An 8,086-nucleotide genomic window follows, 5' to 3' on the forward strand; every position below is an offset into this window, starting at 1 on the left:
GAACTTTGAGAAGGTTCCCCGAGTGCCTTTTCGTACACACGTTGGTCGAGAATGAAGGTAGAAAAGGGGTTGTTTAGGAACTGGGATTTAAGGAAGATTTGACCTTCTTTCACTAACCTTCCGTAATCTACGAATTTGAAACTATACATAAAGTCACAGCAAGAGGAAAGTCGACTGTAGAACAAGCAAAGGACGAGAACGACTGTAAAATAATTTTCTTGATGTAGGGAAAATATAAACTAAGAAAATGTCTGCAACATGTTCTTCATTGGATAGCTTTAACATAGTAGATAGATGCTGAGTATAGTATCTAAAATAAAAGAAGGCATATTAGTGTGGGACGACTCATAAAGGGAAATCATATAATTATTAAAATTGTCTTTGAAGGATCGAAGACTAGTTGTGTGTTTAAATTAACCTAGTATATTATTCCGTACTACATTTCCTCGACATTCTTGCCGACTAATGTCGATTCGATCAGCGTGTGTCAGCTAGTGCTGACGGGACATATATAGTATAATATATATAAGATATACACATATAAATGTATATATATACACGTATATATACGTATATATATGTATGTAAATATAAAAACATAAATATCAATATACATAGGAAGAAATATAAGTTGAATACGTTACCACTGTATTATATATATGTTTCTATATATGTATATATATATATATATATATATATATATATATATATATATATATATATATATACATATATATATATATATATATATATATATATATATATACATATATATACATATGTATATGTATATATTTATATATATGATAATAATAATGATAATAAAATATACACATGTATATGTATATTTATACATGTATATACACATATATAGATTATGTATCTATAGAATACGTATAAATATATATAAATTTATATATATAAGTATATATGTGTGTATGAAGATAGAGAAACATAGGTATATGAATAAAGATATGTAGATAGAAATGCATACATAGGAAGAAATATAAATTGAGGAAGAGACATATAGACCTACGGTTGTATGAAGATAGATACGTAGATAGAGATGGAGAGACATGTATGCGAAGGCTTTTGTGTCCGTTAAGTGGTCATAGCAACCACGTCGAGGATGGACTTTAAATAAACGCTCTTTACCTGGATTAAAGCTTCACCGGATTTGATAAAATGACTTCCTCTTTTATGTAAAATATATAAAATATATCTCTATATATCCATGTATCCATCTGTCTGTATATATCCATGTATCCATCTCTCTGTATGTATCCATGTATCCATCCCTGTATATATCCATGTATCCATCCCTGTATATATCCATGTATCCATCCCTGTATATATTCATGTATCCATCCCTGTATATATCCATGTATCCATCTCTCTGTATATATCCATGTATCTATCTCTATATATATCCATGTAATCCATCGCTATATCTATCCATCTCTCTATATATCCATCTATCTGTGTATCTCTATATATGTATACCTCTATCTGTGTCTCTCTATATATGTATCCCATATACGTATATCTCTGTTTATACCACTATATCTATCTATCTCTATATATCCTATATCTCTATATATTCCTGTATTCATATATCCCTTTAACTCTCTATATCCCTGTATTCATATATCCCTTTAACTCTCTATATCCCTGTATTCATATATCCCTCTATTTATATCAATATTTTTTCATGCCGTTCTATATCTATATCTAACTTTCTATATCATCTATCTCTCTATATCTAACTCAATCTCCCTCTACAAAGATTGATAACATTAGTAGACGAATATAGATACATAGATAGCAATTCATACACAGGGAATGTGACTTCGAGATAGATAGAAATAATTACATATGCAGTTATTACAAACTAGAATGCACAGGAAGATATAGGCCAAAAATATATTTATCAAGTCTTTATTGGACAGCCTGATACACATTTAATGGAAGCAGTCGCTGTGCTGCATTCTGTAGGTAAATGGGGCTGTTGTCTGTGATGACCTGGAACGATTTCGGGTAAGGCACTACAAGTGGAACTGGCGCAGGCAGTGGTAGAAGGAATCCAAGTGTCACATTGATTGCGGATAAGATCATGGCGAAAATGTAGAAAAATCGGAGTGGAGACATTTTCAAGTATTGATGCACTTGGAATTACTGATGGAGGTATTTTCAGTGACATGCTTATATTGTAGTATTCTGGGAACTTTGAGAAGGTTCCCCGAGTGCCTTTTCGTACACACGTTGGTCGAGAATGAAGGTAGAAAAGGGGTTGTTTAGGAACTGGGATTTAAGGAAGATTTGACCTTCTTTCACTAACCTTCCGTAATCTACGAATTTGAAACTATACATAAAGTCACAGCAAGAGGAAAGTCGACTGTAGAACAAGCAAAGGACGAGAACGACTGTAAAATAATTTTCTTGATGTAGGGAAAATATAAACTAAGAAAATGTCTGCAACATGTTCTTCATTGGATAGCTTTAACATAGTAGATAGATGCTGAGTATAGTATCTAAAATAAAAGAAGGCATATTAGTGTGGGACGACTCATAAAGGGAAATCATATAATTATTAAAATTGTCTTTGAAGGATCGAAGACTAGTTGTGTGTTTAAATTAACCTAGTATATTATTCCGTACTACATTTCCTCGACATTCTTGCCGACTAATGTCGATTCGATCAGCGTGTGTCAGCTAGTGCTGACGGGACATATATAGTATAATATTTATAAGATATACACATATAAATGTATATATATACACGTATATATACGTATATATATGTATGTAAATATAAAAACATAAATATCAATATACATAGGAAGAAATATAAGTTGAATACGTTACCACTGTATTATATATATGTTTCTATATATGTATATATATATATATATATATATATATATATATATATATATATATATATATATATATATATATATATATATATATATATATATATATATATATATATATATATATATATATGTATACATATATATACATATGTATATGTATATATTTATATATATGATAATAATAATGATAATAAAATATACACATGTATATGTATATTTATACATGTATATACACATATATAGATTATGTATCTATAGAATACGTATAAATATATATAAATTTATATATATAAGTATATATGTGTGTATGAGGATAGAGAAACATAGGTATATGAATAAAGATGTGTAGATAGAAATGCATACATAGGAAGAAATATAAATTGAGGAAGACATATAGACCTACGGTTGTATGAAGATAGATACGTAGATAGAGATGGAGAGACATGTATGCGAAGGCTTTTGTGTCCGTTAAGTGGTCATAGCAACCACGTCGAGGATGGACTTTAAATCAACGCACTTTACCTGGATTAACGCTTCACCGGATTTGATAAAATGATTTCCTCTTTTATGTAAAATATATATATGTATATATATATATATATATATATATATATATATATATATTATATATATATTTATTTATATCCTTTATATATATATATATATATATTATATATATTTATTTATATCCTTTATATATATATATATATATATATATATATATATATATATATATATATATATATATATATATATATATATATATATATATATATATATATATATATATATATATATTGTACCCTGTTAACTGTAAACCCATACCTTGCAAAGAAGGATTATTATCGCACACACAAAACGTCGAGGATAGACTATATATATATATATATATATATATATATATATATATATATATATATATATATATATATATAAACATATACATAGTACAGTATTCTTCCTATGTATATTGATATTTATATGGAATCGATTTTTTTTCTTTTCAGTTTCATGTAAAGGTAATATCAACTGTGTTCAATGTAAGTTCTATACATTGCAAAGTAGGTGATATTATCACACGCGCACATATATATCAGTATTCATTCTCCCTGCATTGTATTGGTAAATGGAAATTAATTAGTTTCATTTTCTTATTGAAAGAACGATAGATGGAGTAATGGCGAAACACGGTATGCAGAGTGGGAAACTAATCAAAGAGGAAAGAGGAGATACAGGATCTGAAGGGATGGAAGGGAATGCGCTAGGAACAGCAATATATAGATAACGAGAAAGATAATAGGAGAATTGGTATGCCCGTTGGAAGAAAAGGTAGAAAGAATTAAAAGGAACAGAGAAGGATGAGAATTTAGAGACGTAGAAATGGTTTGATATACAAAGAAATTGACTTAGAAGGACTGACAGATGCGTTGTTATGCCATTTAAAGAAAGAAAACAAGAGCCGTAATCTATGAAATTAAATCTATAGATAAGAGGCCAGAGGAAACTCGACAGTAAAGCAAGCGAAGGACGAGAAAGACTGCAAAGATTTTAGTAGTTCTCTTGATGTAGGTAAAATATAAACCAAGAAACAGTTAAAGTTTAACAATCAATTCTTTATTGGATAGCTTTATACACATTCAAGGGAAGCAGTCGCTGTGCTGCATTTTGTAGGTAAATGGGGCTGTTGTCTGTGATGACCTGGAACGATTTTGGGTAAGGCACTAAAAGTGGAACTGGCGCAGGCAGTGGCAGAAGGAATCCAAGTGTCACATTGATTGCGGATAAGATCATGGCGGAAATGTAGAAAAATCGGAGTGGAGACATCTTCAAGTACCGATGCACTTCGAATTAATGATGGAAATATTTGCAGTGACATGCCTATATTGTACTCTTCTGGGGACTTTGAGAGGATTCCCGAGTGCCTTCTCATAAAATGTTGGTCGAGAATTAACGTAGATTAGAGGTTATTTCGGAATTGGGATTTATATTTACTTGTATGTCATCCCTTTCGCATTATTATATCTATATATCCACGCAAAACGATGCTCTTCCGGTCTTTTGGTCCAATAAATGGAACTTCGATATTGTAAAAAGTCCTTTTAAAGTAATGAAAGTAAAACTTATATGAACATAAGTAGAGACATATAGGGATATATATATGTATATATATATATATATATATATATATATATATATATATATATATATATATACAAATATATATAGGAAGATATAAATGAATAGATGGATATAGATTTATGAGGAGAGATGGATCTAGATATATTTAGATACGGAAATAGATGAAGATAGAGGAAGTAGTTTAATGCATATATAGATAGATAGATAGATAGATAGATAGATAGATAGATAGACAGACAGACAGATAGATAGATAGATAGATAGATAGATAGATAGATAGATAGATAGATAGATATAGGGAGTTATATGTATAGAAATAAATAAATAAAGATATATGTACTTAGAGGGACATAGATATACATAGATATACATAGATATACATAGATAGGAGATTGATATTTATAAATAGAGTAATATAGATGAGTTGAGAGGAATATTAATACATGCAGGTACGACATTAGATGAAGATTGAGAAGAAGGTAGATTAATTCATATATATTTAGAGGTATATGAAGAAAGACAAACCTTGGTATATGAATAGAGTTTTGTAGGGATATGAAGGTATAAAACCTAGGTAACTGAAGAAAAAAATTATATAGGAAGAGATATCAATTGATGCAAATACATATAAATCTTAAGTTATAAAGATACATACCATAGGTAGATGAATGTAAATATGTAGATAGAAATAGATACATAGGGAGAGATAAAGTGATGCAGGTACATAAAGAGATAAATCATTAGATATTTAGATAGAAGAGTGATACATAAATATATTTGAGTTGATATCGGTACAATGCCATATAATTTTTTACTGAATATAGCAATTTAGAATCCACATTCAGTAAATCTCTTGGAGATTTAGGAAAATATAGATCAAGAAACTATTTTGAAAAATCAATACTTTATTAGATAGCTTAGTACCGATTTAAGGGAACCAGTGGTTGTGGTGCATATGAATTATATTTGGTATTTTTTTTTACAGCAAGATGATTTTACAGAGATGTTTAGCCATTTCCTTTACAGCATATGAGGGTATTATTGTGTTACACGTAATATAAGAGTTTTATGTTATTTCATTGTGTGTACAGTTTTGAAAAATTGCTTCATACCATTTATAGATTCATTATATATATGTATGTATATATTAAAATATTCAATGACCACTCTATAACACAATTAATGAATTTCAACCTGTGTATTTATGATGCACATTTACCATTTCTATTCATCGACACATACGTGCGCGCGTATATAAATATACAGAGAAGGCGGGTATAAAACCTGTGTTAGTAATGTCATGTTACCTAAATCGCACATGCTGAATGTTTCTACCAATATATGAATTTTTCTCCAACTGCAATGAATGATAAAAATATTGAAAGTGGAAACTTGCAATATGAAATCATTGTTCTAATTTTCCATATTGGGAAAAGTCAACTCTTTCCCTTTCATAGAATTAGTTCACTTAATTTCCCACGATAGCTGGACGGCTCCGTTAAGTAATCATGGCAATCACGTCAAGGTTAGATTTTAGATAAGACGCAACTCTTGATGTAGGGAAAATATAAACCAATGGTTGAAAAAATACATTCTTTATTGGATGGCTTTATACACATTCAAGGGAAGCAGTCGGTGTGCTGCATTTTTTAAGTAAATGGGGTTGTTGTCTGTGATGACCTGGAACGATTTTGGGTAAGGCACCACAAGTGGAACTGGCGCAGGCAGTGGCAGGAGAAATCCAAGTGTCACATTGATTGCGGATAAGATCATGGCGAAAATGTAGAAAAATCGGAGTGGAGACATTTTCAAATATTGATGCACTTGGAATTACTGATGGAGGTATTTGCAGTGACACGCTTATATTGTAGTATTCTGGGAACTTTGAGAAGGTTCCCCGAGTGCCTTTTGGACAAGAATGAAGGTAGAATAGAGGTTGTCTAGGAACTGGGATTTATTAAAGACTTCACCTTCCTTCACTGATCTTATTAATTTCAGCTTCGATACCAATAAGTATAGGAGTAGCATAACTTTACTTGTTATACCTTTAGCATTATTAATATATCAATATATCCATACAAATTTATGCTAGTGCGTTCTTTTGGTCTAATAAATGAAACTTCGACAATGAAAAATGTCCTTTAAAAACAATGAAAGTATAACTTATATGGACGTACGTAGACATTTAGTTACAGGGGTATATATAAATATATATAAATATAGGCAGATATATATAGAAATATAAGTATAGACAGATATAGGAAGATAGATATGTATAGATAGATATAGATTTATGAAGAGAGATGGATATACATAAATGGGGATACAGAAATAGATGAACATAGAGGAGGTAGATTAATGCTTATATGTGTACACACACACACATATGTATATATATACATACATACATATATATATATATATATATATATATATATATATATATATATATATATATATATATATATATAGAGAGAGAGAGAGAGAGAGAGAGAGAGAGAGAGAGAGAGAGAGAGAGAGATTAGGAGATATATAGATAGATAGATAATGATATATGTAGATATGTAGAGGTAGCTGCACACACAGAGGGAGATAATTATATGGATCGATAAGCAGAGGCAGATATATATATATATATATATATATATATATATATATATATATATATATATATATATATATATATATATATATATATAGATAGATAGATAGATAGATAGATAGATATAGATAGAGGGAGACTGATATTTATAGATATATCAAGATATATGAGGAGAGATACATGCAGTTAAAACAATAGGTGAAGATTGATACACATATATGATGAATTTGTAGAAATGTTTAGCCATATGTTTCCTTTATCTATTACCTTTAAAGTATACGATGGGTATTATAGCGTTACACGAAATATATGAGCTTCGTGTCATTTTTATACTTCTACAAATTTAACCGTTTTTTCCATTATGAATACAGTTTGGAAAAATTGAATTGTTTTATTCCGTCTACAGAATTCTTACATTTGTGTGTGTGTGTGAGTGAGTGAGTGGGTGAGTGAGTGAGTGAGTGAGTGA

This window comes from Penaeus vannamei, chromosome 10 (genome assembly GCF_042767895.1).
Source record: "Penaeus vannamei isolate JL-2024 chromosome 10, ASM4276789v1, whole genome shotgun sequence".
In the NCBI taxonomy this organism is placed as follows: domain Eukaryota; kingdom Metazoa; phylum Arthropoda; class Malacostraca; order Decapoda; family Penaeidae; genus Penaeus; species Penaeus vannamei.